At 40.5% G+C, this 20,740-nt stretch overlaps 1 protein-coding gene across 2 annotated transcripts in view; it reads left to right on the top strand.

Annotated features, from left to right (window-relative positions):
* The first annotated feature begins 9,468 nt into the window (after window positions 1–9,468).
* The window catches only part of drd2l (dopamine receptor D2 like), a 103,391-nt gene continuing 92,119 nt past the window's right edge, over window positions 9,469–20,740 (top strand). For both annotated transcript variants that reach the window (XM_070551052.1, XM_070551051.1), the window contains exon 1: window positions 9,469–9,646. The gene's annotated coding sequence lies outside the window, so the exon portion shown is untranslated. The remainder of the gene's footprint in view (window positions 9,647–20,740) is intronic.

Below are 20,740 nucleotides of genomic sequence, written 5' to 3'. Positions count from 1 at the left end.
GACAGGTCACCTTTGTTTAACCAGTTGTTTTCACCAGATTCTTGTTGCATTGATTTCTTTCTTTGTAACATTTTTATGACCTGGGAATTACAGCAACATCTGCCAAACTCCTCCATTTTTTGCAAATCTCTCCATCACCTTAATAAAAAACTGTGGAAACAAACGATCAACCGATTATCAGGACCTGGACATAACAGTTGAAACCATCATAGAATCTGTCATTGAACCATTCACTTACATTTGTAATTATCACTTTCTACTGGAAATTTTCCTGTTGCAAAGAAAACAGCGAAAGTCATTCCTTTGTACGAGAGTGGTGATAAACATAGTTTCAATAATTACAGGCCGATGTCACTGCTTCCACAGTTTTCTAAAATATCGGAAAAAGTATTTGTATCAAGGTTGGATAAATTCATCGAAAAAAATAATATTTTAAACAATGAACAATATGGGTTTAGAACAAAACATTCCACATCAATGGCAATAATGGAATTCATGGATAAAATATCAACAGCAATTCACAATAAAAATGACTTTGTTAGTGTTTTCATTGATTTGAAAAAAGCTTTTGACGTCATTGATCACTCAAGGTTACTTCGAAAATTATGTCCTTATGGAATAAGAGGTGTGGCTCATCAATGGGTTAAAACTTATTTAGAAAAAAGGAAACAGTTTGTTCAGATAAAGGACCATAATTTAAGACTGTGAAATTAATTGTGGAGTGCCACAAGGGCCAGTCCTCAGACCAAAACTGTTCATTTTGTTTATTAACGACTTGGTAAATGTATCTAATACACTCGGCACCATTCTATTTGCAGATGATACAACACTGTTTTACTCAGAATCAAACATTGAGGAGGTGGCTAAAGTGATATATGATGAACTGATTAAAGTTAAAAACTGGTTTGATATAAATAGATTGACACTGAATCTAAATTAAAAAAATTTATACTGTTTAATGATAAAAAGAACAGTGATGTGTCATTGGAAATGGGATTGCAATTCAAAGAGTAAAATAAACTAAATTTCTTGGGAGTTCTTATTGATGAAGACTTGACATGGAAATCCCATATTAGTTACATAAAAGGTAAAATTGCCAAATCCTTAGGAGTATTACATAGAGTCAAGTTTTTACTGACTAATTCTGGTTTGTTGGCATTGTACAATTCACTGATTGTTCCATACTCGTGTAGAAATCTGGGGAGCAACATACAAAAACTATACACAACCCTTATTTATTATACAGAAAAGAGCTCTGAGAATCATCAATTATAGTGGCTGTAGAGATCCATCGAACCCATTTTATTAAACATAAATTACTGAAATGTCATGATTTAAAAGACTGGAAAATCTTACAAACCATGTATAAAGCCAATTTAGGTACTCTGCCAACAAACATTCAGGGGATATTTGAAAAGAGAACTAGTAATTGCATGCTGAAAGAAACTGATGTGTTTACAAAACCTAGATTTAGAACTAAAATTAAGGAATGGAATATATCTGTAAATGGTGTTAAATTATGGAATAACCTTAAAAGGGAAATAAAAAAAACTGTCATTTAATATATTCAAAAAATGTACCAAATTGAGTGTACTAAATAATTTTGAAAATGTAAATTAAATCAATGATCATGATCGCACTGGAATTTACAACAGGAAAAAGTTTAAAATGAATCTGTATGTGTGTCTGACAAATGGTAATTATATATAAATTGATTATTTCTACTGGAAAAGGGGGCAGAAATTATAAGATGTTTTTCTTCATCCTGCTCCTTTTCGTTCAAATTAGATTTTTTGTTATGTATTTCTTATTGTTTCTATGTTTTATTTGGTTTTATTTTGAATGAAATAAACAAAAAAAATCCTCTTTCTTGCTGGTGCACAAAAACAATCCACCTTGGAAAGATAAGTGATTTATATTCTTCTGATACTTTTATTTTCATTTTTATGAATTTTGCTTCAATAGCATTTGTTTCTGCACTGCCTTCATAACTTCATGAAAGCATAAATCAAGACTAAGAATAATTTCACTGAGTAAAGGATAAGCGTAGATCATCAAAGTTCTGCTTGGTTAAGGATTCAGACTGCTGATGGAACGTCCTTCCAATCCACGGAAATCATTTAATAAAGCTAACTGATTATTGCAAAGTTTTTACAAATGTGTTGCTGAAGGTTTGATGGGCTTTGAAGGTGCTGAGGAACCTTGATGGAGGAAGCAGTGGTGCTTCCAGGGGGCACGGGGGGCAATTATTTGGGGTGGCACACCAAATAATTCTGGGAAAGTATAGCCTGTGTCGATGTATTACATGCTGTTTTATTTATTCATTTATTTTTATTTTTTCATTAAAGAAAATATGCATCCAACACAGAAACACAAAAATGTCAAAAAAGACATTTCAAAGTTATTTGAAATGTTATTGTGACATTTTTTTTATGACCAGTTCAATTCGCCCTTTGCTGTCGTCACAAAAACTATGGAGATTTAAACGTGCTTTGAAAATGGTGAGCAGCGGCAACATACGTACATGTTTTTAATTCAGATTATTTACTTGTCGATTGTACATTTATTGGGTTTTACATTTAGGTCTTGGGGGGTGTGACTGGAAGGAAGGCTTTTGCAAGATTTTTCAACACCACAGGTGTGTTTCCATTGTTGGAACTTCAGGATGGATGGTCCAGAACTTTCCGTCATTTTTGGTCTCCACTTAAACAGCTGGCCAAATGGCCATTTTCAGGAACATATGGCGCTTACACATTAGTGTCGGCACGGCCCCAAAAGATATTGAATGGCACCGGAATTTAGTTTCACACACAGGTCAGATTTGCATTTTCGGTGCTGAGGTTGCTCTTTTTCTCAGACCTTCTCCCCAGCAGATCCCCGGCTACGTGTGGACAGGGCCTAAAAAAAGAACCAAAAATGCACTAAGATCATTTGTTGTGTTCATGACTTACTTTGATGTAAATATAGGTAATTCATTCTGAAAACTCAAAACAAGGTTCCCTTTCATATAAATTCTAATTAAACTAATTTTCTGCAACATTTTGTAAAATGTCATTTTAAGAGTATTGCAGGGTAAATGTTCAAATATCTTGCACATTAGTTTACTTTTTTCAAGTGACTCATACTTATTTTAAAGCTGCTTTGCGAATCTGCAAACAAGTGAGGTTTTGAACGCAAACACGATCACGGACCCCCCCACCCCCACCCCCACCACCACCACCACCACCATCACCACCACACACACACACACACACACACCAGTGGTGTGCTGTTGCTAAATACGTGAGTGTGTCATGATTGGAGGACCCAGGGAAGTGTGGTGGTTCAGCCAGACCGACAACTAGATGCTCCAATAGTTGCTTTCTTTACAAAAGGTGTTATCGGTGCAGGTTTTTAGCCAAATGCGAGAGAACCACTTTATCTTATCACTAATCCCCACGATATATTCATGCTATGTTAGAACATTGTTAAGATGCATGAAAATTTAGTTTTTAGCTAAATTGTTTTTCAAACTTGCTATTGTAGCTTCAAGTTGTTTGAGTGTTGTAAAGTTTTGAGTACAGAAAAACACAAAAGCAAGATGACATCTCTTTGAGCTCTGAAACCCAAAATACCCAATGGCACATTCCATGTAGTGGCAGTTTGTCCCCCGGAGCATCACAAGTCACCTGAAATCAAAGCAACCAATCACAGTGGAGTAACATGTCCCTTGTGGTGATCTAATCTATTATCTGCTTGCCTTTTTCATGTTAAATGGCTCAAGAAAACCTAAAGCCCCACTCAGAGATAATGCGGATCATGTCAGTTGGTAATCATTTGTCTTTGTTGGCGCAAGATTTACCATTTAGTGCTGATGCACACTCCAAAGCAACAACAGAGAACATATGGCATCTAATGCAGCATCTTTTTGTGCACAAAAAGAATGAAGCCTCGTCGAGTTCCTGGAACGCGGTGCAGGAAATGCATTCAAATGAACAGCGAACAGCAACAAGGTGGCTGCATAAACGATTATTTGTCCCTTTATCAGATGACAGATGCACATCAAAGCTTTTAAACCATAAATAAGGGGAGGATTTAAAAACTTATGTTTTTTGTGTATGCACATTATTAAAAATCTGGACCAATAAAGAAAAACATAATCTTATCAACAACTAATCTACTTTGGCACCCATGGTAACTAGAAAGAATTGGCTTTTTTTTTTATGCCTGAACATGCATGACTTTACCATCCATTAGACATTTCTCTGGTGAACTAAAAAGAGAGCTCAGTCAGCTGAAATGTGCCTGCATTGGCTTTGCTATGCTAAACGTACAATATTTTCATTTAACTACATTTAAATGACAAATTTTAAAATTTCCAACAAGCTTTGAAGAATCTGATTGTTTTTATCGAACTGGAGGCAAATGTGATGATGGCGCTGATCCAGACGGGTTGAAAAACAAGGACCAGGATTTTGAACAAGATGCACCTCTTCACCAGTCCAAAGCTGTCAGGACAGGAGTGACATGCTTCCACTCACGTGCTCAATAAAGAAGTCTGGCAACAGCGTTTTGGATCAGCTGGAGCCGAGTCTTTAACCCTCTGATGCATGAATTATGAGATCTTCAACCATGATTTTTTAAACAATTTTTTTCATTCATCTTTAGGTGTGAATGAAACAAATTTCAGCAAATATTTTTGGTAACATTTTGTTAATTTACAAATACTTTATTACATGTCCATCTCAGTGGACAACGTGCATTCTGAACATGAAATATGGTGGCTTGCCTTACTGAAGTCCAAATGGAGGGGCTCACATGCAATAAAGTCTTCAAAAGCTGTGCTTAATAGCAAAAATAAATAAATAACAATTTTGAATACCTGTCCACTGTAGTGACCATTATGCATCAAAGGGTTAAGGACTGGCTCAAGCCAGCATACAGGGAGTTGCAGTACTCTAGCTTGTGGGCCATTCCCATCTGTACCGGGCATCGACATACCGGGTCGACCCGGGCCGAGTGGCCCCAGCCTGGCCCGGTTGATTCCACACATCCTTGCCTTAAGCCCATGTGGGCTGATTCTACCCACCAATCAGAGGCTTGCTCTAATGGAAGGTGTGAATTTGCTGTCAGCAGTGGGTGTGTTGGCCCTGGTCGGCCTGAAGCAGACCCCCTCGAGAAGAGGGCTGAGAATGAGCCTTGGTTGGCCCGGAAAAATACCAGGCCACCCAGATATGTAAACAACCTACGCTACCCGGCCCGGGCCGACCCGGTACAGATGGGAATGGCCCACTAGAGATGTCAAAAGCATTGGCTACAGTTTTCAACTCCTGTTTAGTTAAGATCGACTTAATATTAGTTAAGCGCCTTAACTGATAGAAACACGAATGAACAACAGAGTTCACCTGACTATCAAATTGTAGACCAGAGTCTATTTAGACACCCAAGTCTGTAATCACGGACTTCTCGTGGGGGAGCAGGTCTGGTCTGTTAGGGTCGTAGCGATGCTTCAACGGTGCGATACCCTCATGAGGGGCAAGCACCAATTCTAACATATTTGATTTTTGTGCGACTGCATCATATCCAATTGGGAGCTGGTCGAGAGGTGGTGAGCATCTCTTTGTTATCCCTGTATACACGACACACAACGATAGACTCGAAGATTCTCCCACAGGATGAAAATCGTCTGAAAATGGGCCAGAAATCACACAGTGTACCTTAATGACGATTAATGATAATTCATTATTGGGCCTCTTAATCACAACAATGTTAAACTCTCAATCAGTAGTCTGCTGAAGAGTCAAATCCCTCTGTTGTGGAGCTGATGAGGCAGCGTGTAATCACTTCAGGGGCTGGAAACGGGCCCCTGTGCCACACTCTGGACATGCCTGATGTAGACATTCAATATACAGCCACAACTTACTTCATCCTCAGCGTGTTGGGATGGAACGACACCTCATTTCTCAACCAGGGGCCGTTGAAGATCAAACAAATGGTGTCGGCATGTCCAAGCTGTCCAAGAGCTTTCAGTCAGACGACGGGGACACGCCTTACTTGTTTAAAACAAACAGAAGAATGTTGCAGGAGATTTTAGCACGTTGAGCTAAATCGTTAATCTCAAGGTTGACTGATCTGTACGACGTGCACCTCTTTATACGGTAGCGATCACCTGTCAGACATTCTAATTTTCAAAAATGGTTCAGACATTTAAAGATGACATGGTGAAAAAGTTGTGTGACTAACGTCACAACCAGCTCCAAAACTCAAACACAAACATGTCACTGTTTTAGGGTCTCCCTTTAGTGATCTTACAGTTTAAAATGACACGTCTCACGCTGAGAGTAGAAAAACTGCAGCTCAATAAACAAAAACAACCTTTGTGTTTTTGACAAACTGTCAAATGACTTGCTTCTCTGCAGACACGACACCAGTTCATCCTTGTGGCTGCAGGCGTCGTTTGTCAATGGCTGACTGATTCAAGGACTGATAATAAAAAGAGTTTTTAATCTGTGCTCATAGGTAAAACTTTAAAAAACCTGCAGAGTCTAAACAATTTTTAATATATATTTTTTTTATTTTTCCATGTCCTGTCTGGCAATGATGCAGTCAGACGAGTGCGTAACCGTTTTAATTTCACATGAAAACTACTGCTGTGTAAACAAACTTCTAGAAAAAGAGAACCGGTGGGGGTGGGGTTAGTGAACACATTTTAGGAAACTGCTTTGACGCCTGCGGAGAGAGAAAGGAAAGAACAAAAACATAACGGCTACAGCATCATATACAACATATGCATGTTCAGCAATGATGATGTTCTGGGTGAGTAGTACAAAATCATAAGTGGCAGCCAAAGACCTGTTAAGTATGTTGTGAACACCAGTGTGCACATGCATGTGCAGTTGTGTGTGATTTCTCTCCCAGGCCCAGAACCACGCCACGAGAAACGTCTAGCCCAAAGACATGTCAGGAGGATCACCACAGGTGGGACTATGGACTTCACCCAACTAGAGCTGCAAAGAGCTCCAGGGGAGCTGTCCAGCAGAAGTACAGAAACCTCAGGGGGCTGCAGAGACGACCCCACACATCCCGCCTGCAGCCAGCTATCCTTGAGCAGACCGTGATATGAATTCAGAGAACCAAGGCTCCAGGGCACCCCCATCCCCCGGCAGGAACCCAACCAGGTGAGGAGCTACCAGAACCCACTAAGCACCCGCTGGGAGTGAGTCAACGCACATCCCAGCACTCTTCCGGCTCTTGGACAGTACAGACATTTCTTTTTCCCCCTCTCCTCCCTATCTTATCCCCAAGGCTTTTTGTCTGTCTTTGGGTGTACAGCGCTTCTACATTTTTTCTTGAAACTGGAAATGATTAAAAATGGACCTGGTCAGCTGGTCTCTCAATGCGACTGACAAAATGTTCTCAACAATGAGAACGGGAGAAGGGGCTCCCGATTGCCCCATGGGACAGAGCCAGCTGGGCATATCATGGACTCCTGGAAACAGTGGAACCTGATCTGCTTATCTCAACTGTCTGTAGAGGATTCTGAAGACGTCTGGATATTCGTGGTGTTGGTGTCAGGTTTCCTGTTTTTTGGCCTGGGTGGTTATCTGGTTTACCGGAAAATTAACAAGCTGTTAAGGACTATTGGCTCTTTCCCGGAGCTCAGGGATAGATTACACCACGCTGTGAATTCACAGACTCATATAATTGTTGAGATGAGTTGTAAGCTTGGAACTTTGGCTGAGATTCAGGCTCTGACAAAAAAGATGGTTGCGATCAAGGAGCGAGTGGACGAATCAGCACGGATTGAGATAGATTAATTATGCCATTATTGGATTTTGAGAAGTTGAGGACCAAAGTAACTTTAAGACAGAGAGGAAATTATCTCTGTCTAGCCCCAAAACAAGTTCTTATCTGATTCTGGTGCCCTTGAGCCTGTGAGGCTGAAGTGAATACTCCCCCTCAGATGAAATGTGGAATGCTGCCGTCGCCATGGCAGCTCTGTCTCCCTATCCCAGCCTGGGCGGGACTGCGAGCTGTGAAGGCCGCCGAATCGTTCCAGGGGTCACTGTGCCCTCTAAACCCAACGACCTTCTACTCCTGTCCAGACGGAGGTGGCGAGCGCTGCTTATAGCGGCTGCATGCACTGATGTGTGGAGAGTCCCCAACCCTACCTCCCCACCTAGAGGACACTTATGTTGTGTTATGTCTGAAGTCTGTTGCATTTCTGTCTGAGGTGTTTTTTGCATAGCAAAGCTGCCCTCCCTGTGGAGGGTAGCTCTGAAGTGCCTTTTTTTCCCTCCACCTGACCCAGTCCTCATGTAAACCCTCTGCTCTCTATTAAGGTAGCGCGTCTCGGGTTGCGAATGACCACAGTCACCAATTCTTGTCATGTGTCTATGTATGTCTGTCTGATCTCAGAATTGTGTGTACTGAAACTCTAATTTCCCGCTGCGATTAATAAAGTATCTTTGAATTGAATTGAAGAGCTACTGGTGCATCCGTCGGCAGGAGCCCTAGATTCTGATAGGGCTCATGCACCTCTGCAGCCCCCTACATTTACACTCTCCCACACACACCCACCAACACACGCATAAACAGGAATAAACATCAAACACTCATGCCTTCTCCCCATACACTCTATATCGCCCAAGACCCAGTAGTGATACTCATGGAGACCACCAGTCCATGACCCAGGAGTTAATCCTTCTCACCGGGGGCAGAATCGAGCAGAGAACCCCGGCCTCAATCTTCCTGCTCAGATGTACAGATGATGTGTGGTGTTCACTTTAGAACAATTTTAAGTTGGGGAGAGCTAGCAGTCTGAGTTTTGGATGGATTTGCTGGAGCACCTCATCCACACAGACACTCATGATCAGAGAGTGAAGCACATGTAAGGACAACGAGGTTCGAAAAGCAGAGGTGAAAGCTGTGAAGATGTGTTTATTCGGGGCATGAGTCTGCATGTGAGAGGGTGAATGTGAGGAGTGGTTAAAAAGAGAAGTTTAGGTCTTTTAGGTTGAATTACTGAAATAAATGAATGTTTACAACAGATTCTTATTTTTCAAGTTTCACTTGTAATTAGTTTGCAGTTTATTTAGTCATTTTTTCAAAATAAAGTACCCTGCAGTAGCTTCTGAAAAAATATTTATAGGCGTTAGAATTTTTTTAAAGTTTTTACAACAAGTAAACAACACAGATATAAACCTTTTCTCCAGCCTTTCCCCTTCATGAATGGGAATAATAATAATAATAATAATAATAATAATAATAATAATAATGTGATATCCAATACACAAAAAATATGTTTAGCCCCTCCCACTTCTGATTCCTTCAACATGGCTGCATCAACAGCAGCTTACTGTCTATTCCAGTAAATATCAACAACCTAAACTCAGTCTGAGCAACGATGCCCTCAACCCCCCCCCCCCCCCCCCCCCAACCCCCTTCCCCTCCCTCTCCCCTCCCTCTCCCCCCTCCCTTTTCCTCCATCGCCATCCTCTCAGTCGCGCGACGCGTCTGGAGGCGGACGAGTTCATCATTAAGGAGCGCGTGATCACATTTTATTATCTCACCAGGGTCAAGGTGGGAGGGTCGTCCCCGCGCAGCTGATGTTTGATCACTCTGGTTCTGGGAGGAAAGCGGACCGGAAATTCAGCTCCAGCAGGCGGTGAGAGGCTTAAAAACACCTAAAAACAGCATTTTGTGGGGATTCTAAGACTGTTTATCTGCTTTTTGTAGATTTTATAAAGAAATCTCATCTACACAAGTTTAGTTTTTACTTTAGCTAAAGTCACACATGATTAAATCCATGCCGTGAATGTGGTGTTTGATAAATAAATTATGGATTTATGCTCAAAGGAAACTAGAAGATCCATTTGAGTTAATAAAAGCCAACAATGCTAAATAAGTAATTTTTGTAATTTTGGATCCTGGATTGTATTTTTAATAGTTTCTTCACATGGTAAAAATAATCTAATATTAAGAACAACAACAACAACAACAGTCATTTGTTAACAATATAGTCAAGAATTGTGCTAAATAAAAGATTAATACAATTTTCTTCAGTACTGACCCAAATTAAATTGTTCTGCAGTTTCACAATCAATTTTCAGTTTTTACCATTTTGATTTCTTTTATTTAATAAAGAAATTTCTAGTCAGTGAACACTGTAAACAATAGTTTAATAGATTTTTGTTTTGTGTTCTTGGCAGATAGGAAATAATTAAGGTTATGCATTTTTGTGGGCAAACTTTTTTTTCAGAAATTATGAAACTTCTATAATTGTGTGATCACACACCCTACTTCGCAGTTCCTTTTGAAGCTCGCGAGTGCTCAGAAGTGACTTTCAAAAGCTGCAGTGTCTCATTTAAAAAAGAAAAATGGAGAAGATGCCAAATTGCTTCTTGAAAAATAGATGTCCATGACTGGAGCGGATCGCCTTGGGGCTGAGATTTTAGCATGACAAAAATTTTGAAGTGATTTTTCTCTTCTGCTTGGAATTTTCTTAATTGGGATTTCTTATTGCCGGAAAATTTCCGTAGTTTTAAACAAAATGGAAGTAATTTATTATTGGATGTTTGGCTGAATCTTGTAGAATTTCTTTAGTTTGTGTCAGACTGCATGTGAAACTATTATTGAGTGATTGAGCATATTACCAAATGTGGAGTTAGCATTAAATATTTATAGGAACAACATGTATAAAGAATATTTTTATGCTGAAGGACTTCTGGTTTTCAGGGGATTTACACATTAAAGTGTAAAGTGTGTAGTTTCCTGCCGCTAGGGAGCAGTACGTACATTTCAGGGTAGTTTTACACCGTATCACCATTACTGTCGCTTAAAAAATGTTATGGTAAATGTTACCTGGAGAAGAAAGCATGCAACCTCAACTTGACTCCTCAGACTTTGACGGTCCTTCAGTTAATTAGAGAGAATACAATGCCGATTTTTGTTTTCTGGTGTTGCACTTTCCAGATCTGCTCGGTGTCCTGCGCCTGCTGATGACATCGTCATACTACAACAATACCAATCAGCCAAAATGTATTCCTTCTCTTTTTTGATTCTGTTCTTTTACATAGGTTTTGGAAATAGTTTAGCAGTTTTGTTATTACATTTGTGTTCTTGCTGCTTAAATATTTTTGAACATGGCAACTTCCGTAAGTCGTACATCCAGCCAATCTAGTGCGATGTCATCGACAGGCGCAGGACCCCGAGTCGGCCAGAAGCAACATGGCGTCTAATATGGCATCTAATAAAGAAGCTTGTCCCGCGCACTATATACTTTAGATCTGAGTTTTATGGTGTTACAAAGCCACCAATATTTTTCAACAACCGGACATCATTTTATTCATTTTCAACAACGTTTTGATGGATTTTTCCAGGGATTAACAGTAAAAACTACACATTGCCTCTTTAAAGGCACAAGTAAGAATTCTACAGTGAAATAAAAGCACAAAACAGTCTAATCATGTTGGAAGGAAGGTTACATTTAAACAGATTTTCTTCTTAGCTGGCCGAGGGGTTGTCAGTTTATGTCAGCTATAGAGGGTCTTTGTTTACAATCTGTGAACCTGCGGGGTTGCCAAGTCTGTGCCGGCTATTGCTACTGCCCTGGCATTTGTAATTGAACACTGGTTGGCAGTGTTTTGCAAAAATCCTAAGGCAGTCAAAAGGAGCGACCCAGAAGTTTTTCTTGTACCCCAAATTAGCCACAGCATATTTTTTGTTGTACGCAAGTATTGAGTAATGAAGGCTAGTGCCTAACATTGAACTAACAGTGCTAACGGTAAATTAGAAGCAAATAGTCGGCTATAAAAATTTCTCAAGCTTCTTTTTCATTTACCAGAGTTGATGTTACAAAAAAGTGTATTTATCTATTCATCAACTTACTGTGTACGACTCATCTTGCTCGTCATCTAGAATTTTCTGCCGCTCAACCGTAACTGGAAACAGCCACGAAACTTGCAGAACAGCAGTGAGAAAGTCACTCGTTTGTTTAGAAAATGGGCTGCAGTACCCAAATTTGACCACAGGATGTCACTCTTCCATAAGGCACCTTTAAGTGGAACCCACACGTCCACATCTTGTCTGGTTTTGTGTGATTTGTTTCAACAAGCCTTCGACTCATGTTAAACATTAAAAAGAAAAAAATAAACTGTTATTTGAGGACTTCTGGCAGTCAGAGAGCTGTGTTGTTGTCCTAGACCCAGCAAGAGGCTGATTTTTTTTTTCTTCTAAGGCTCAGATTCTCTCCTGCCTCTGTAAGAAATGAAAGATTTATTGCAGGCTAACTCATTGCCTTGGCTGAGAGAATACTTGTCTCTCTTATTTTATCTGCCATTCGTCCTTCTTTCCCGGCATTGTTGGGGCCAAACAAGGCTGAGGTTGTAATAGACTTGTCTGCAGGGTCCAGGCAGGAGAGGACTAACAGAAGGAGCGATTTCACATGAGGATGGAGCGATAAGAGCGGGGCTATTACTGACGGGAAAGCTGGCATTAAGAAACGACCATCACAGCAAAGAAGTTCTTAGCAACTAAAATGACTCTGTTCAAGTAAGACTTGGTCCTATAGATCCCCTAAAACTATATTCCCTAAAAGACCTTTTTATTAAAAACTTCACAGTTTTACATGTTTGTGTAATAAGACCAAAAACAAAAATCACAATTGAGTACAACTACATTCAAGCAAACATTTCTGCAAAACAAATTACATTTCTAAAGCAAATTTATGTTATTATAATTTCTTTAGATTACATGCACATTTTTTGAGCAATGACAAAAAGCAATGTTCTTTTTCCTTTGGTTCATCTTTTTCTTGTTATTATTCTGTAATATTTAAGTTTTGTGGACATCATCTCCTTCCATCCATTTTCAACTGCTTATCCGGAGTCGAGTCGTGGAGGCAGCAGCCTAAGCCGAGAGGCCCAGACTTCCCTCTCCCCAGCCACTTGGGCCAGATCCTGCAGGGGAATCCCAAGGCATTCCCTGGCCAGGTGAGACACATAGTCCCTCCAACATGTCCTAGGTCTTCTCTTGGGTCTCCTCCCAGTTAGACGTGCCCAGTAAACTTCACCAGGGAGGCGTTCAGGAGGCATCCTGACCAGATGCCCAAACCACCTCAACTGGCTCCTTTCGATGTGGAGGAGCAACGGATCTACTCCGAGCCCCTCCCGGATGACCAAGCTTCTCACCCTATCTCTAAGAGAGAGCCCAGCCACCCTGCGGAGAAAACTCTTTTCATTCACTTGTTTCTGTAATCTTGTTTTTTCAGTCTCAACCCAAAGCTTGTGACCATAGGTGAGGGTAGGAACGTAGATCAACCAAATTCTTACAGTCGCAATAGCTTTTTACTGAAAATCTGCATTTCAAATCTCTTTTTCTTCTGAAAAGTGCTTTACTCTGAAGATCTAGCATTGATCTCTTTTGTTTTGTTTTTTCAGAAGAGAGACAAGAACATAAAATTCATTTTTATTTTCTGCTCTTTGCAAATAAATTATGAAGGGCTGTTCACAAATGTTTTTATTGTGACAGTGATTTCAAATTTTAAGAGTTTAAAAGTAAATGAGAATTATTTATACCACCGAAATTAGCATCAGCACTTATTATATTCAGCTTTAAAACAAGAATTTCTACTATTTGGCATCATTACTGCAGTTCTAACTCCTGAATAGTCTGACACAACCTGTTTCTGTACTTAAACATCAGATTGACACAGATCTTCTGAAATGAACTTTGCAAAGTTAATAAAAGTTCTAAAAAGCATCAATGTCAAAGTTAATGACTCATAACGGAATCCAAAAAGGACAAATAAAGAAACAAAAATGTGTTTAGGCATCTGAAAGGACCTCATTCATATGTTTGGACCCAGGTGTGAGATCTTTTTAGTCTCAAAATATCCCGTTCAGTAAGATTTGCAGGGGTTTGTTGTGTCTCCGTCTCAGCTCAGACTAGAAAAATCCAGCCTTCTTACCTTAATTCTCTTCCCAGCTTCATCGTCAAATCCCGCTGCATTTGCTGCGAAGACAGAAAACTGTTTAATTCCTGGGTTTTGGTTTGCTGATAACAGCAAAATGTGTTTGGAATTTTAAAAGTTTACCCAAAAACAAAGTTGAACTTATTTAATAACCACATGTTTAGCTCATATGATGCCGTAAAATGAGGAAAATACAAAGTATACAATGCATATTGAAGCCATACATTGCAACATTTTCATATTTTTAAATAATTTTCTTGAGCCAGTTTGTGCTAAAATTACCCTTTACAGGGTTAATGAAAGGCCACCCAGCCTGTATCGCCCCCTGTGGCCAGAACATTCCACTTGCAACTTGTGGACTGCTCTTTTGAGACTGAAAAAATGGAGCTGGCATACCTGACACTGCAGTCTGGCTCCTGCACCTTTCCTGCATGTTTTAGATCAGGAACAAAACTGATTTGTTGATGATGAATCACTCATGTAGACACTAAAATCTGGGGCACACCAGAGGAGGAGATTTAGATAAGTCTGGAAAGTCACGCGATAGTCACGACATCACACGGGACTTGAGAGCAGAAAGCAGGAAGTGACTCTGTTGTTTATATGTGATCAGACTTGCCGTTGTGTTTTTTGAGACTCATTCTTTAAAAATGAGAAGAACACTATTTATTTGAATATTTTAAGATCATTAGTACTTTAAAGTTATCAAAACTGCAGCTGGGTTTGTACCGGCGGTTGAGTTTGTGCTGTTAAGCCATTCTGTGTCATAACGTCTGTTTTAAAGTACTCCACAATGTCATAAACAGACGTGGCGCCGCAGCGCTTGAGATAGAACTGGCACCTATCTTCCGCACCTAGGTGTGGCGCTTCTGGGACGCGGCGCCGTGCTCCCCGTGTGCCCACTCTCGTTAACTATAATAGCTTCTATTTAAAATGATGGCGCAGGTGCCGCGCAGGCGTGGCGCAGCGCGTCCACCACCGGTGTGCCCCAGGCCAATTTAAGCCTGGGGAGACATTTCAGCTGTTAGAATAAGGTTAAAACTTGCTTCTGGCACTCGCAGAGTACAGACGCTTCTGCTTTTGCTCCCTTATCTTTTTTTCCCAAGGCTCTTTGTCCTGTCTGCCCACAGAGCGCTTCTCTGCATTTCTTCTGAAAAACCCTATTTTTTAGAATGGATTTAATTAATTGGTCATTCAACGCGACTGACACGATTTTTTCTACGATGAGAACGGAGGAGGGGGCTCCCACTTGCCCGAAAGGGACACACGCAGCGGGATATATGCTCGATTCCTGGAGGGAGTGGAAGATCGTATGCCTCTCTCAGTTGTCCATTGAGGATGTCAAAGATGTGTGAATATTTGGCCTGATGATCACTGGATTTCTTCTGATTGGAGTGGGAGGATATCTGGTTTTCTGGAAATTTGGGAAGACTGGAGCGATTGGAGGGCGACCCGCACCCACGGAAAACACTGTCTGTGTGGAGACCTCAGAGACGGGGACGTTACTTGAGGTGAATCGTAAGCTGGACAATGTTCTAGCTGCGTTACCGGTATCAGTGCGCAAAATGGATGTCATCTCGGAGAGGGTCACTGGACGGTGTGGAGATGTTTTAAAAACCTGAATTGGCTTCACTGGAGGACTTGAATTATCAGTTACAGACTTCAAGGCAGAGAGGAAAATTATCTCTACCTGACCCAAACAAAGTCTTGTTATCCGAATCTGACGCCATGGCAGCCTTGTGAATGCCAACAACAAACCCCCACGTAGGAATGCAGACAGATGCTGTGAAAACCCGACCTACCTCCCCCGCCTTCGGATTGGTGGACTTCAGCCTGGCGAGGTCATCAACCTGCAGGTGTCAACGTGCTCTGCGCTCCTCCCAAGATCTCCCTCCCACCTGTGGCTACAGCCCCCCCCCCCCCCCCCCCGCGCCTTCCTCTCGGTGTCTCATAATGTCAATTGTTGATGTTCGTGCTTATATGTTTGAGGCGTTTTTTTTTTTTTTTTGCATAGTAAAGCTACGCCCTGCTGGGAGTAACTCTGGTATGCCTTTTTTCCCTCCCCCAATTTATCCTCATGTGATCCCCTTTTCATCGAATTAACGGTAGCGCAACTGTTGTTGCGAATGACCACATTACCAATTCTTCTGTACTAAAACAATTGCCCCTCGGGGACGATTAAAGTTTTTTTTTTATTGAATTTGAATTGAATTTGAATTCAATTAAAGTCAGATTAAAAGATGAATGCAGAAGCAGAAGATAAGTTTTGCTTTTGGTTCTGCAAACAGACACTAGGGGGTGCTAAAAGCAAGCCAAAACTCCCTAGTTCCCATTTAAAATATGTTCAAATTTATCTTAGCAAATTCCTCTTCAAGGCACTCGAGGAGTACAGACGCTTCTCTCTTTCGCTCCCTTATCTTTTTTTCCCAAGGCTCTTTGTCCTGTCTGCCCACAGAGCGCTTATCTGCATTTCTTCTGAAAAACTCTATTTTTACTAACCATGGATTTGATAAACTGGTCCTTCAATGCAATCGATAAAATTTTTTCAACAATGAGAAAGGAGCAGGGGGCTCCCACATGTCCACAGGGGACACACCTGGTGGGTTATATTTTGGATTCCTGGAAGGAGTGGAAGATCAAATTCCTCAGCCAGCTGTCCATTGAGGATATCAAAGACGTGTGGATATTCTGCCTGATGATCACTGGATTTCTCCTGATTGGAGTGGGAGGATATCTGTTTTTCTGGAAATTTGGGAAGACGGGAGCGATTGGAGGGCGACCCGCACCCACGGAAAGCACCGTCCGTGTGGAGACTTCACAGACTGGGACGTTACTCGAGGTGAATCGTAAGCTGGACAATGTTCTAGCTGCGATACCGGTATTAGTGTGCAAAATGGATGTCATCTGGGAGAGGGTCACCAGACGGTATGGACAGGTTTAAAAACCCTAAATTGGCTTCACTGAAGGACTGGAATGATCAGTTTAAAGACTGAAGGCAGAGAGGAAAATTATCTCAGCCTGACCCAAACAAATTCTTGTTATCTGAATCTGACGCCCTGGTAGTCTTGAGCGGCAAGCAAATAAAACTCCCACGATGGAATGCAGACAGATGCTGTGAAACCCCCCCCCCCCCCCCCCTTTGGATTGGGGGACTCAGTCTGGCGAGGTCATCAATCTGCAAGAGTCAATGTACTCTTTGCTTCCCCCAAGATCTCCCTCCCACCTGTGACTGTTCAGTAGATGGGCGCCGTAGATGGCTGCTCTCGCTGGGGGAAACAGGATCCCAGCCCCCCCCCCCCCCCCCCCCCCCCCGGCAGCACACCAAATAAAGGGTCCAAAAACACAATTAGTAAGTTAATGATGCTGTTTTTTTCTGTACTTATACTGCAAAGTTTCTTCTATTTGACCAAATAGAAGAAACTTTTCAGTATAAAGTCCAAAAAACATTTGAGAAAACTTGTTGTTTAAGGCCAATTGAAGCAGCGAGTCTATAATAACTAATGACTATAATCTTTAGCTGGAACCTGAGAGACACATTGAGCTGTGGTGTATCCAAAAACCCGATGAAAAAAAATCTAAATCCATCCAGCGGCTTTAATGTCAGCCACACATCAATAATATCTGACTGTATGAAAAACAACTGAGAAAACCAGATGCTACTAGTAGCTGCGACCCCATGAAACCTGCAGTATTTGTTTATGGATTTCTAAAAACACAATTACGGAGAATTGATTTGGAAACAGTGCTTTTGAACTGAAAAACAGCCCACAAAGTGAGCTAATTTAGTTTCTGGATGTAGAATAAATTAGATTCAGACTATTTCCATATTTATATTCTGAGCTGCTTAAATTCACATTTGTTCTACTTCTGTAATGCTCTCATCCAGTGTTCGCTGTTTGGATGCTAATGTATTCTGTTGGAAGTAAAATATTCATTAGTATTCATCATCAGATGGGAGCTATTTAAACTGTACAAATGAAATGTAAGTTCTATATATATTGCAGCTAAATTAGAACTTTTTTTGAGCTGAAGGTGGACAGCCGGCTGCAGGTATTATCCAGGATTATTGTGAATAATCTCATGAATTATGAATCTGAATGTAGGTTAAGCACAGGTTGGGTTTGTGTTTTCCTTGTATCTCACTCTTAATTACCTTATGGTAAAGCTAAAGCTAATGCTGAAAAACGCTGTAAAAATGGATAACCACGTCTAAAAATGTAATTAAGTCATAAAATAAACAAATAAACACCAGAGGCCCAATTTATGTTTAAAAAAGTTATTATCTTTATAATAATAATAATAAATCATGTACACACATCTCATCACAATTTTAAAACTATTATCTCCTCGTTTATTACTTACTGAATAATCCAATAAAAAAGAAAAACACAAACAGCATCAACAACTAATCCTAAAAGAAGTTTAATCTCTTGCAATGATTAAGTGTTTTGTGTTAAAATTTTACTTGATTCATGAAGGTGATTCTCTAACCTTAAGACGCTCCTTTGACACAATCACGTAAACACCACTCACTGTATGGCCAATGCGCCGACTTTAAGACAATCATGGTGACTTTGAGTCAAGCGCACTGAAAATCCTTGCAAATGCTTGGCGTTTGGGGGAAGTTCCCAACCCTCAGTTCATGACCCCAAAAAGAGTCCTGATCCCTTTTTGAGAGGAACTAGCTTAGTCTGACTTCCTGCTGAGACTCAGCTGCAACAAGATGATATCTTGCAAAGACTCGTTGCCTTCTCTGCCTTCCTGCAAAAGCAATATTTTCTCTGTATGCTCAGAGGTGACCACGATTTGGAAATGAAAATGCATTATGAGCAGCCAGTAAAAGATTATGGACTTTTTATTATAAAGGAGAAGCAAACAGCAGTTTGCTGAGGAAGCATTCAGAAAGTGGTGCACTAGGAGATGAAAATGGGGCAAAAGAGCTGGAAGGCGGACACCCACAGATCGGCTATACTGTCGCTTTGCCCCCAACAATGTTTGTTCCTGTACAGCAGAGATGAATTATTTACAGCTGCAACTGCACACACAGCACAAAGTGTATTGTTAGTTTGTTTGACTGAAGCCTCGCTCCTTTTGGGAGCATTCTTCTTCCTTCTCTTTGTGTGCATCAATAAAGCAGCTAGAAAATGGACTTGTATGTTTTTATCATATCTTATTGTGTTCATATGATTGCAAGAACAAGAAATGTCCTGCTTTGGTGCTGGAAGCTGAAGACTTCATGCTTCCTGTGGTCTAACAACACAAAATCCATAAACTCAACTTTCTTACATAGTTTCACCAAACTCTTCATCACAATGTTCATCACAAAAGACCAAGTTCACTGAGAAAGCTTTTTTTACTTGTTGCTTTATAAATATGATCAATCTTTCGGAGTTTAACATGCATAAAAATAGTCTTCTACCTCTATTTCATGCATTAGCCACTAATAGAAAATAGACGGGGAAACACCCGGATCAGAAAAGCCAGGCAGATCTTCGTCACAGTCACTTAACTTTAGTGGACTCACCCATCTTGACTCGCAACGGGGCAGGTTGGTTTCGGTTAAGCAACCAGGAAACAGCAGAGAACGTCTCGACTAGTAAAAGCTAACTGTTAGCATTAGCAGCTCCACCACATGGCAGAACTCCTTCAGCCTTGTGTTATGTGTGGAGATAAAACATCAAAGCAAATGGAATCAGCGGTAGAGTCACATGGCTGCTAGCCAATCAAAGACAATATGTCCAAACATCCAAAAATAAGACTCTAAATCCTGCCATCCGACGCTCTAGCTCACTTCTGCTTCCTGAAACAGGAGCGCCAGAGCTTTTTTTCCCCCTTAGAGATTGACACAAAGCGTTCATTTACACAAGACACCACTGCAAGTGTGTTCGAAAAAGGAGTGAACTTGATCACCACAGTTTTGAGTTCACATAGTTTTCAGTCATCACTTCCATCTTTTAAAAAAAGCTAGAGTTAATAATAGAAGAGCGTACAACGAAGGTGAATAAAGATGACGTTAATTTACAGGAAGGAGCTGTTCTGATTGTTTTAAAGACTAAACAAACATAAAATAATTAACAGCTTTCTATTTTACTTTGAGGCCACTGCAACACCATTCCAGCGTCTGCTGTCTTTTGAAACTTACCCTCATGTTTGCTGCCACCTAAATGCGCCGTCTCTTCCAGAGTCAAACAAAACCAAGCTCAGCTAGTCTGATGTGCTGCATCTTTACTCTTAGAGCTTTGATGTACTTGTTCCATTTGAAGGGAAAGAAAGATAGTTGTGTTTACAAAGCAGCTTTTCACACAGTTCAAGTGGTGTTTTGGAGATAGTTTATAGAAATGATCTGGGTTTTGGTTGCATTAGAAGTGATGAAATCTTCCTCCAGGTTTGAATTTTGAATGGTCCTGGAAAATTCAAATAAATATTTGAGTTTCCAGTTGAGCAGCTTAGGGCCAAGGATGAGCTAGAGCTGTCATATTTTCCTTTGTACATTAATGACTGCTGCAGCTTTGCCGAGGCAAAGTCTGTAATTAGCTAATAGCTTTTTCCTCCTCCAGTCGTCACTCTTTGGGGTATTTCACTCTTTGATGTTTTTGGACTCATTTAAGAATAAAACCAGAATGACATTCATTGGGTTTAACCCACAAATGTAACTAGAGAATTAGTTAGATTGATGATTTTTTTGTGATGACATTACCATTTGCTGTATTTTTGTCATTTTTATAAAAAAATCTGAAGTGTTTGGGGTCAAAACAACAAGTAAATTAGAGGCAGTGCAGCCAAAAGCAA

The sequence above is a fragment of the Nothobranchius furzeri genome, chromosome 5, assembly GCF_043380555.1.
Source record: "Nothobranchius furzeri strain GRZ-AD chromosome 5, NfurGRZ-RIMD1, whole genome shotgun sequence".
Taxonomy (NCBI): domain Eukaryota; kingdom Metazoa; phylum Chordata; class Actinopteri; order Cyprinodontiformes; family Nothobranchiidae; genus Nothobranchius; species Nothobranchius furzeri.
Note: the sequence above shows the minus strand (reverse complement) of the source record. Positions and strands in the feature narration are given on the sequence as shown.